This window comes from Panthera onca, chromosome A1 (genome assembly GCF_046562875.1).
Source record: "Panthera onca isolate mPanOnc1 chromosome A1, mPanOnc1 haplotype 2, whole genome shotgun sequence".
In the NCBI taxonomy this organism is placed as follows: Eukaryota; Metazoa; Chordata; class Mammalia; order Carnivora; family Felidae; genus Panthera; species Panthera onca.
In genome coordinates this window covers 2,116,839-2,129,482 of record NC_138339.1, presented here as the reverse complement: position 1 = coordinate 2,129,482, position 12,644 = coordinate 2,116,839, and positions in this window count along the sequence as shown.

Genomic DNA, 12,644 nt, shown 5'->3' with positions numbered 1-12,644 from the left:
AATTAAAAGGGGGGGCGCACCTCGGCGGCTCAATGGGCTGAATGTCTGAGTCTGGATTTCAGCTCAGGTTGTGATCCCAGGGTCGTGCGAGGGCCCACATCGGGCTCTGCGTCAGGCTCCTGGATGAGTGTGGAACTAGCTGAAGGTTCTCTGTCTCTCTGTCTCTCTCTCCCCTTCAGCCCCTCTCCCCGGCTTGTGCTCTCTCTCTCTCAAATAATAAGCCTTATGAATTCACTTTATGTGATGCAAAATAAGGTATTAGGTATTTCATAATATTTTTAGAATGTTTATTTTTGAGAGAGAAAGAGAGGGCACACACGGGAGCAGGGGAGGGGCACAGAGGGAGAGGGAGAGAGAACCACAAGCAGGGCCCCAGCTGTCAGCGCAGAGCCCAGTGTCGGGCTTGAACACGCGAGTTGTGAGATCATGACCAGGGACAGGGCCCCTGCTGTCCACAGGTATTAGCCTTCGACTTTCCATCTCTACCTACCAGAGGGATCTGAGGGGTGGCGGGGGGTGGGGCGGGGAGAGGGAGGGAGGAAGAGAGAGAGAGGCACCAAGGTGAATGGTCTACCTTGTCCTACGACATCACTCGCCATCACCAAGATCGCCCTTTCTGAAGCGGAGTCAGTCTTCAGCACTGGACAATTACCCAACTTTCGAACGTCCAAGCTCTACTTTAAATCGATCTCTCCTTCCTGCCTTTGGGTGGAGAGTGATGGGGTCTTCAGCCCGTCTCACCCCCAACTGCCCCCAGAGACGACTTCCACAGCGGGGCCTCTGTGTCCACGCCAGCGGAGGTGCGACCCAAAGAACGGCTTCTCCTGCTCGGACGCCGTTTCTAGATCTTGTAAACAAGGGGGCACCTGTGGGGCCATCACCAAAGGTGAACCTGAAGCGCAAATGCTCGGGCAAACAGGGTGGCGATCAGGCTCAGTCTGGGTAGACTTCCCACCCTCGACGCTCAGATCTGACGCGGTGTTGCTGTCCTCAGCCAGATGCCAAGGGAGCCCGGCGCCGCGAGGGCGGGTTGGGGGTGCCGGCCCGGAGCACACCTACGGGACTCCACGCGGGCCCTTATTAACCAGGATCGCTCGAGACAAGAAGTATGTGTTTTGACTTTGTGTGTTTAATCTAATAACTTTTATTAGATTTTCTACGAGACTGATGGCTGTGTCTTATGGTCCCTTTGATTAATTGTTAGCATAAGGTGAAGATGAGTGACAGTTGCCTACTAACTGTGGACATAGCAGTCAACCAGCATGTTACTTCCATGCTTTTTCAAATCCTTTTTTTTGGTTGATGGAATACGTTTACTCTGAATTTCTGGACATGAATACTTGAACACGTACCTCTTGATACACGGTCATGGAGGAATTGTCACAACAGAATGTAGGTTTTACATGAGGCCAACCCAACTGGCACCCGTTCTAGAAAAGCTTACCTGGTCTTGCCTGAAAAATACAACAGCCCGGAGCCTAGCACCTGGGAGGTGCAGCAGGAGTAAAGACCCTGACAACGCGTAATATATGTCTTTACAAAGCTTCACGAATACTTACAGTAATTTGAAAGAAATTCCAGGCAAGTCCCATCAGGCTAGGTGACTATATTTGGAGGACGTACACATAAATATCACAAGCATTAAACTGAGTAATTCCAGAGAAAATAAATTAAGATGGTCAATGATAAAGGTCTCATTAGACAGACACACAGGACCTATCCCTCCGTAGGTGATCACGTTCGTTGTCCTGCAGTAAGAACGTGACTTCTGTTCACTGGGGCCAGGACAGGATGAGGCCCTGGCCTCAGGGTTGCGAGGGCACCGCCGTCCGGGCTACGTAAGCCACCTGTCTGGGTAGCTGGGTGGGTGCAACAGGAGATCGCAGTTGCAAGGAAGGTGCTCAGCTGAGGGTCAGGGAGAGGGCGAGGCGGGATGAGGAGGCCTTGGGTGGAGAGAGAGGACCCCCGTTGGCTCCTGGGAGCCGGGAGGGACGGAAGCCAGGAATATGCCGGTACGGAGAGGAGCCAACTGGCGTTCTGCTCACCTATAAACAATGAAAATAAGCAGGATGAAACGCAAGCACCGTTTGAAAAGTTTCTGTTATCGTCAGAAGCATCACAAATAAAACCAAGCCAGGTTCCCATAAGTGAAGGCCACATCCAGCTCTAGGCCTTCTGACAAATATTGCCTCGTATCAGCGGCTGAGCGTGCCTTTGTCTTCTGAGCTTTCAGAAACACGAGGCTTGATTTTGATGCATTCTCCTAATGAAAATACTTGAGTATCAGTCCATAATTAAAACAAAAAAAAAAAGATATAGCTACGCCGAATAACCCTTATTAGAGCCGAGTCAGGCAGAACCATGAGGAGTTACCCGCGATGGGGAACGAGCACAGGGACCCCCTTCCACAGGGTGGAAGGAGGGCATGGGAGTCAGAGGCTGTCAGAAGGGAGCAGAGGGACAGACGGCCTTGTATGTCCCCCGAGCCCCACACGGGCCGTCCGTCACTGCTCGGAGCTTGGCCATGGAAAAAGAAGCAGGCTGACCCCCTCCATGGGGCAGAGGAAGCCCCCCACCCCGAGATGCTCCCCCCACCTGAGCCCACTCTCTCCCATCCCGTTGGGTGGGCGTCTGGCGGCTCCCCTCCTCTAGGCAGGCGTCACATCTCACTGGAGGTGATAACCTGTGTGTAACTGGGGCTGAGGGCACACGCTGTGCGAGGCTCTGGGCTCCAGGGTCGGGCTGCCTCCTGGAGGCCCACGTGAAGCTTACTCCTCACTTTGGTCATCCCACCAAATTTTATCAACTCCAAACATTTCCCTGTAAATGGCGGCCTCCCCACATGCCCCTGAAGGTGGCGGAAGTAGTCTCCCTCAGGCTGAAATTCAGGAACAGAGCGCACACCGTTAGGGGAAGCAAGGAACTCTGGGAAGCACTTTGCTGTGTGAGCACCGTCGGGCCTGCAGGAGCTCTGCCTCAGTGCGTCTCCAGCGAGAGTCAGTTTTTAAACGTTTATTTATTTTGAGAGAGAGAGGGAGCACGAGAGCGAGAGCGAGAGAGAATACGAAGCAGGCTCCGCACCGTCAGCACAGAGCCTGACACGGGGCTTGGACTCCCAAACCCTCCGTGAGATCATGACCTGAGCCAAAACCAAGAGTCAGAGACGCTCAACCATTGAGCAACCCAGGCGCCCTGCCCACGAGCCTCTTACTCAAGGACTGGAGTGAGGGGCCGTGTCAGATGTCCCAGCTCCTTCCTTCCCAAGGAAAAGGCGAAGGCCTGAAACCTGCTGGCAATTGGAGCCCCGTGATGGCGCCTGGGGGAGGTGTCTGGAGTCCAGGAGAGCGGGAGATAGAGTGGGGCAGTGGGAGCCTCGGGTCAGCAGACCTCCTCCGCGGAAGGAGAGAAGGCTGAGCAGGGAGCTGGCATCGGGGCTGGTGCCTGGTCCTCAGGCGCTGCTGGCCCACAGGCTGCTAGGAGTTCGTCCTTCTCACTGCGCTCCTGGGAGCTCTGGGCTTGCTGGCTGCAAGCACGATTGAGGATGCTGGGTTGTCATGGCAGCAGACCCCGGTGTGAGGGTTCTGGACATGTCCGCCTGTGGCCTCCGCAGGCCCCAGCACTAGTTAGGCCCGGAGGGCAGAGCGATGGAAACCTCTGTCTTCATAGCCATCGGCTGCCTTTCTCCATCCTTGGCTCCTTAACAAGACTTTGTCACAAGATCTGGCACATGCTCCCCTGCTAGGGGCCTTGGGGCAATTTTCCCGTGGCTGAGAAGTTCTGCTAAACCCTCTGTAGACTCCCCGTGTGGGAGTCCCTTGTCCCTCCTGCCTAGGCCTAAGCCTCGGAGGCCTGTGCACCAGCCCCGTGGGCTCTGTTGTGACCTGTCCGAGGTCCGATGTGGCGCTCGCCATCGCCAATTTGTGGTGACTGCTTTAATACTGCGCCTTTATTTTATTTTATTTTTATTTTTATTTTTTCTGATTTTTTTTAAATGTTTATTTATTTTTGAGAGAAAGAGACAGAGCATGAGTGGGAGAGGGACAGAGAGAAAGGGAGACACAGAATCGGAAGCAGGCTCCAGGCTCTGAGCTGTCAGCACAGAGCCCGGCGCGGAGGCCGAACTCACAAACCGAGAGATCATGACCTGAGCTGAAGTCGGACACTCAACCGACTGAGCCACCCAGGCGCCCCAGAACTGTGTCTTTAACCCAAAGCTCTTCACACCTGGGCTTTGCCAGTTTTATGCAAAAGGCAGTTCTCAAAATGTGAATGAGTTCTTCTAAGGATTGAGCAGAAAAGCTGCTGCAACTTCAGAATTATGCATGTTGAGCTAGATAATCCAAGGTTAATTTTATGCGACAGCAAAATTGTTATTAAAGCATCAATCACTCGGGAGGAATTTGATAGTTCCCAGTTGAGCCTAAAGAGAAAGCTGTATTGAGGGACATTATTATAGGGATTTTCTGTTGTTCATGGACTGTTCAACACACCTGAAGTCAACAGTTTCTGTGAAAATTTTTATGACTTGTGTGAATTCCCCAGGGGCATCAAAATCGAGCGAAATAATCAAGCACGTCCAGTACGTGGACAGCACCCTGCCTTGCTAACAACACTGAAGCCTGTGTGCGTGAGCGGCGTGCCCGGAGAGCGGGCCGAGTGCCCATGCAGTGACCAGCACCCGAGGCCTGCACGGCCTTCTCTGCCCCCTCGCACGCAGTAAGACTGGTGCACGGTGGAACCTTTCTGGACGCAATCGGTGCGGGGGCTTCACGCACTTACGCATCTTGACTTAGTACGTCGGCCGTAGGTCGAAATCCTAGACTCTAAATCCGGAACACCTTCTCGCGCAAAGATGTTCCTGAAGAATTCCACGTCACTGCCGCCTTTTCAGTGTCGAACCATCGGCGAACGCCTTCGCCTATTTCGGTAGAGTTATGTGAGCAGACATTGGCAGGCAATAACGTTTCGTGATGTTGGAAAACGCTTGCAAGGTAGCAACTTAAATGGAAAACAAACCAGGCTTGACAATAGAATGGAGTATTACTCTAATTACGGGAAATATGGAACCAGTTAGTGCTAATCTGTGGATGTGAGATGAGAAGGCCAATTTTCACTTTCTTCTGTTTTTCCAAATTGCATTCACGATGACGGTTCTGGAGATCGGTGTGGGTGGCGGCATGGGTGTGGGCACAGAGATGGGTACCAGGCCGTGGGTGTGGGTACCATGGGACAGACACGCAAGCGATCTTAAACAGGATGTGAAATAGAGACAGAGATGGGAAGGGACGTGAACAAGAAGGGTCCTTGGTCACCGTGGAGCTGGACCGAGGTGAGCTGGCCCCGGGATTCCTGCTCTTGCCTGAGGCAGTTGTTCTCCTAAGTGTCCCCATCAAACTTGAGAGTTCAGAGGTGAAATGCACGCTCGTGGTCCTGTGATATTCACATCAGTGATGGACATGCTCATACGCAAGGCCGAAGGCCAGCACAGTGCCTTGAGGGGCTTCGGGGAGGGGGTTGGGCCCCGCTTTGGAGAAAGCCTTCCTCCAGGCAGGGGTCACCTTACCACGGGTCAGCTTTCAACGGCGATCTCTCCAGGGAGAAGACACCCCGGCCGCGTCCATGCAGCCCAGCCCTGCACCCCCGGTTCCTCTACGGGGGCAGTGGCTCCCCCAGTGTTTGGGGTTGAGACTTTCCTCTGTACAAGTACAACACGTTGGAATTCTCACGGGATGAAACCAATGAAAACAAGACCAGCGGTGGCTTCGTATCTACACAGGTGTGTGTGTGTAACTCCCACTTAGACTGCCTCGACAGTTGCCTAAAGGTAGGCCTCGCCTTTCCTTTCCTGCTTCCTCATTTTCTTCTTGATTTGGTATGAAAGTCCTCACGCTGAGTCCCGAATACTGAGCTGAATCTCGGTCCTGGTGGCCAGTTCCAGCGTCTTCTCTCCTACTTACCTGCCTCCCTCTCCGGGTCGGGGGCTTCAGGGGCCCACGCTCTGTCCATTTCTGGCGACGCGGCGCCCCGTGGCTTCTCGCCACCAGCCCTGCAGCAGAGGGGTTTCCCCCCGGACAGGTGTTGGCTCGCCTTCTTCTTCCCCTCTGCCGGACTCCCCGTGAGGACTGCCCACTTGCCAAGACCACCAGGGTGCTCGTCTCAAGGGCGTCTGGGCTGACCGGCGGTCAAGCTGAGGCACCCTCCATCAGGAGATCGCCCGGAGCCTCCCACCGGGGCAGCACCAGAGGCCACGGGCCAGTCCCGGGCCCCCTCGCTGTCACGCCCACCTGGGGGAGAAGGAGACGGCACATTCCGCGCATCTTCACGGCCAACATCGTCTTCTACGTGCGGCTACAGGAGCCGACCGACAGGGTAGGAGCCACGCTCTGAGTAGGAGCCCACAGAGCCCAGGAGGAAACTCATTTCCTCTGCTTCCTTATGACATTTGAGGTCGGGGAGCAAAACCCGCTCTCGGCTCCTCAATAGCGTCTTGGCAAAGGAAGTCAGGGTGTCTTTCACGGGAGGCCGGGGCACGTACACCGTGCTGGCTTCAAATGAGCCGGAGGGCCCGGCACCCGGCCTTCGCAAACTCGTGCTCCCCAGTGGTGGAAAGACAGAGACTTCCATTTTTTTTCCCGTTCTTTTGAACCCGCATTATAAAATGATCCCTTCTGCTGTTTTTCTGTATTTTAATTAATGTCATTTCATTTGTACTTGTGCCCTCAGGCTCTGTCAGCAACAAACTATAATTTTACAAACTGGAGAAAAAGTTCTCTTCCACAGTATGTATTCGGAATTCAGTATTTTATTTCCACAGAGTTGTCCACGTTCTGAGAATCCAAAGCCTCCCGAATATGTCAACCCTCAACACCGGTTCTCCCAATGGCAAGGATGTCCTTGAAGGTGTTGTGAAATTCGTAGCCTTTCAAGGGACCCGCGTGTCCCAGGCGGCTCTTCCCGGATGGAAACTCTGTCCCTCCCCACCCTGGGCTATCATGACGACCTCTTCCTGCTCTGACAGGAAGCCCACCCCCCGCGAGCGACTAACCGCCACGGGTCGCCGTCTACAGCTGGGGACGACACTTCCTCACTTCACACTTTGCCCCCAGCTGGCTTCTTCTAGATAACCCGAGTGTGACGGTGTGAGCGCTGATAACCAGAGGAAGCCATGAGCCTTCCTAAAATAGGACGGACTCCTGAGCCCTCAACCAGAGCATCACTTCAGACAAAACCCGGCGCAAAAGTGGGTAATCTCTCTCGCCACCCAACCTGTCAAAGATTATTGTGAAAGCTGAGCCCGCTTGCTCCCGAAATGCCACTCAGCTGAAGATGTCCGCGGGACAGTCGGTCGCCGGGAACAAGAAAACCAAGGGACTCTGAGGTTAGATTTCCACAAAAACAAGCCCTGACACGTGGGTGTGTGTTATTTGCTGTGGGAAGTTGTCTGCCACCTCTGTCCTGGAAGGGGTGGGAGGGTCTGACCCCACTTGGCTTTTCTCACAGACTCTGGTTCTGAAATTTCACTTCAAGACCCTATCAACCTGTTGGCAAGGCCACAGACAGCTCATCTCAGACCAAAGGCACAGAGCAAATCTCGACCATTCCTGTCTTCTGGAAGGTCCTTTCTCTCTCAACAAAGTCTGCAGATTCTGGAGACCCAAAGACGATGGCCCCACATCTTGTGTGCCGTGCAAGGAGAACCGACTTTCGCAGGGTTTGCGAACAGCCCCGCAAACGCAGTAATTCGACTGCTCCCCAGAGTGTCACCTTTTCAATGTAAGTGCACCTGCACTGCCTTCTGGCAAGAAAGGACAAATCACTGAAAGCACATTTGCAAGAATTAACTGCAAGATTCTCTTTATTATCAAATGCTGCTTCTGAAAGCCATCGAGGAACCCCCTTCACTTAGCTCCCTTCTTGCCAAACAGAATCCAGACAAGCCTAGTTTCTTATCCTGTTGAAGAGTCTCCTTTATAAACTGGGGTGTAAATAAGGACAGTGACAGGTCCCACACTATGAGCCACTTTGGTCCCATCAGAACACACTTCAGCACATCTTTATCCCCGCAAGTTCTATGAACGGAATGTTGTTTTTTTACTTATGAACACCGAATGGAATATTGATTTTCATTCCTCCAGCCCACGTCAGGTTTTCCCCTCCTCCAGTAACGTTGAGATCAGGGTCTCACATCCATTTATAAACAGGTGACTAGGAAAAGCGAATCTCTAGAGTGTGATTATTTTATAGCTTTGAAAGATCCGCTATATAATTGTAATATATCTCTTCAAATGAATGCTTGATTCTTGCTGATGGAGTCGGGGAGGGAGGGGGGCCCAGAAATGGTCAGCAACCTAATGTCGTGTCAATATCCCCGGCAGCAGGAGACTGTGACAAATTACTTCCGAAAATGGTTCTTTCCCGAGAAGAATGATCTTCTCGAATTAAGCTGCGTGGCTACAAAGATCTTTCTGAAAAATGAACAATAAATGGTGAATTTTAGGAAGTGAAGATAAGAAAATCCAATTTATGGACATCCGGCACTCTGAGTAGGTAGACCGGACACGAGTTGGGCAGTCACGGGAGTCACTGGGGACTCTGCCTTTTTCCTAGACATATTCTTTTAGACCCATTTATGAAGTGAAAAGCTTATTACATTGAATCAACTCGGTTTTCCACTAAAAAAGACCAATCCTATTAATTTTCTGTTCAAGATAGTGGGGAAGAGAAGGCGAGAGGCTTGGAGAACGTTCCAGGGAAAGTGCTGGATTGATTCATTAAAATTGGGGTTAACTCCAAGGACCAGGGCTATGAACACATCTAATTTGGCATGCGAAAGGTCTTTCCAGACAAGACTGGAGGCCCAGATGTGATAAATGAAAAGATGGACATAATTAACTCCGAGAAAGTAATTAAAAGCTTTTGTATAGCAGAAGTCACCATAAACAAGTTCAGCGGTGCTTTTGGTCCCGAAGCAGCGGCCAAAACCATTTGGACCATGCTGCAGCGGTCAAAAACCTCCACATCCCAGTGGTTTCAAGCAATGAAGGTTTATTTCCCACTTACGGTACATGCTCACCGACATTGCCGGGCGTGTTCCCACCTGCGACATTGGTCATTGTGCACAGGAAGCAAACATGACAAACCACTTACTGGCTTTTCAAGACCTTTTAAAGAGGATGTCAAAGTGACACAGATGATGTCTGCTCAGATTTCATTGGCCAAACAAACCATATGCCTATGCCCGACTTTCAGAGGAGAGGAATGTGCAATCCTCCCCTGATCTCAACAAGAGAAAGAGAAATATTGGCAAAGAGCAGTACAGACCACAATCTCTGCCCCTCTGACGATCAGGTGGTCACAGTGACAGCCTATGATCGTGAGCCTGTGCTGATTTGGGAGAAAGGCGAGGAGGGAAATGAGTGGGTAACAGGTACAAACACAAAAGAAAAGGAAAAAGAGTGCACGAATTAGGTTACTATCGTATTGATGGTGTTGTTTTGCAAAGTTGTGTGTGTGTGTACATGAAAGCTTTTTACAAAACATAATACCTAATTTTTCAGTCTGTGCCGTGTTCTCTTTGGTCATCTGTTGAATTTTTTTAATTTTATTTATTTTAAGAAATCTCTATATCCAACGTGGGGCTTGAACTCATGACCCCGAGGTCAAGAGTTGCCTGCTCTTCCCACTGAGCCAGCCGGGCCCCCCTCATCTGTGGGATTTGAAAACGGAGTCTCCACTCTGGACACAGCTGTGCCAGCAAGAGCACCCCTCAGCTCGGAGCCCCACCTCTGCAGCGCCCCACGCCCTGGCCCTGCGGGAGCTCTGCCCTACCAGAGGATGTCTGATGGAGAACGTCCAACCAGTGGCATTGGTTATTGGCCAACCAGGTAGGGATACCAACCTAAAATTCTCCTGCGATCTGCTGTCTCAGAGAAGACGTCTCACTGGGTGTTCTTTAAGTGACAGATTTCCATTTTGTGGAAAATTTATAATATGGCTCCCGGGCGCTATTTCACCAGGTGAAACGGAAAAGACAATAAACCCTATAGGTCTTCACCTCACACGTACTTACAAACTTATTTCTGAACTCTTGCTTGTTATATGCTATTGTTTTCCTAAAATGTCTGGAATTTTAAACCCGATTGATTCATTCCTGATACAATTGCATTGTTTTCGAATGATCACCAAAGCTGCAGGGAGGACAGGGCTTTAGGGCTTAGGTTACGTTCTTTTTTTCCTTTTTTTAAATTTTTTTAAAAATGTTTATTTACTTTTGAGAGAGAGAGAGAGAGAGAGAGAGAGAGAGACAGAGCACAAGTGGGGGAGGGGCAGAGAGAGAGGGAGACACAGAATCTGAAGCAGGCCTCCGGACTCCGAGCTGTCAGCACCCCGATGCGGGGCTGGAACCCAGGAACCTTGAGATCATGACCAGAGCTGAGGTCAGGTGCTTGGCGGATTGAACCACTCAGGCGCCCCGGGCTTAGGCTACATTCTTAGGAAGGATTCACAGAGCCGCGACGGAGTGGTCACTATGTGTATTTTAAGCTGAGCTACGTAGGCACGGCGTTCAGGTGTCGGGCATCACCGCTCAGCTGACTCCATCGATGGCAGGGTCATTGATCCGCCATTCAAAACCACTGAATCAATTGTTCTATGGTCAACGGAGGCCACACTGCCTGGATACCGTGCTCGTCAGTCACAGCGACATGGGTTAAGTCCGCTTAGATTTGTACGTCTATTGAGATACCTATTAGTTAAATAATGCCGAGCCATATTCAGATCCCTTCACGTGGAGTAAGTATATATTGCTTGGGCTGTCAATACATAACTGAATTATTATTTCATTCTATGTAGTAAACCATCTTTCCAGGTGCTGGAGACGTGCGAAGGGATAATTCATAACAGCGGCCCAGGGGTGCAGAGCCATACATTAACGGCATGTGATCGAAATCAGACACCTGCCAGACCTGACGGAAGAAGCCCTTCTTCTTTACACGGGTAGCCGAGTCTGGAAGTTATGTTTTCCCCAAGTGTGCCCATCCTGGAGCCTGCAAAGAAGCACTAAGGCCCGTGCGGCAGACGCAATCTGTTTCACTTAAGATATCTGTTTCCTGGCTGATGTAGGCAAGGCCAGTGTGCCCTGTAGTGCAGCTGGAGTAGCAGACGGGGCACACCGGCTGCACGCGGGCTCTGTCCTTCCCCGGAGGAGGAGGGTCTCGGCAGGTGACAGCCTCGATGAGCGGCAAGTTTCTTATCTGTAAGACAGGACTAGGTGGGTAGGTGGGTAGGTAGGTAGGTAGAGGTCTAGATAAATGGGTGATAGGAAGGTTGACAGAGAGAGACTGATAGACGTTAGATGAGAGATGTGGGTATGATTCTGATGCGGGTACGTACTCAACTCGTCCGTAAAGCAGGAGAGAGAAGGGCTGCCTCTCTCTGGCCCCCGTGGCCCGGGACCAGCCACCGGAGGGGGCAGCTGACGCAGCCTGGAAGCGTGCGGGAGGAAGGCCAGGCAGTGCTGGCCAGAGACAGCCGGAACCGGGGACCCCGCAGCTGGATTCCTGTCCCTCGTCCTCGGCACAGACTGCTCTCCGCGCGGTGGTTTCACCCCGCCTGCCCAGAGATGCTCCTCGGGACGGGGCAGCGGGCTTTTCCTTGTGAGGAGGGGGCCCGCTCAGAGAGCCTCCCTCCTCCCGACCTCTGCACTCGTCCCCCTTTCTGGGTCCTGCCCTGTGCCCGCACTCACCAAGCTGCCTGCCCGAGGTGTAACCTCAGCACTGTATTCCAGGGTGTCTGGGCCAGGAAAACCGCTATGACGGAAACTCAGGCCACCACGATACCCCGTCCATCCCCGCAGGCCCGTGGCGAGAGTTTGAACACATTTCAGGAGGAAGTTGAAATTAACCACGTGTTTGCAGTCCTTTCCGTGGCAGCACGGACTCCCGTGACCATGCCGTCAAGCCTGCCGTGACTTGTGGCAGGGAGACCCTGACGGGGGGAGGTCACACGAACAAGTGGCCCCACACGTCCCTTGCTCAGGGGTCGGACCTGTCTGTCTGCACAGCCTCAGTTCACCCAGTTGGTGCATGTTTCTGCAGAGGGGGGCCCTCACCGTGATGCCCGGACAGCCTCCCTCCCCAGACCCCGCGAGCACACTGCTCTCCTCAGCCTCCGCCACCGGGCTGTCCCCTCCAGGGGCTCCTGCTGCTGGTACTCGGTAGGACTCTCCTCTGTCCCCTGTCCCACCGCTGACCACCTGTGGGCACAAGCCAGCCGTGCAGACGTGCCCTGCTCTTCTCCACCTCCTGTTCTGGAACGTTCCCGGGCTTTTGTGGCTGTTTAAAGCGAGGGGCTGATGGCACAGAACAACTGAAGTCGTGTGAGGCGTCTGTCCGTGAAAGGGTCCCCACCCCCCTGGCCGGATATCTCCACGACAGTGTTTGCTTGGGGACAATCCTCATGCTGTTTGAGCAGGGCGCAGGCCCCCAAGAGCAGGGTGACCTCTAAGACGCAGGGACACAACCGCATGACGACAGGGTCCCCTCAGAGAAGAAGCCTTTGGAGAACAGCTCTCTGAACACACAGCTACCCTAGAGCCTTGAAGTCATGACATAGGTGGAACTTGTGTTTCTCCTTGGACCCTTATT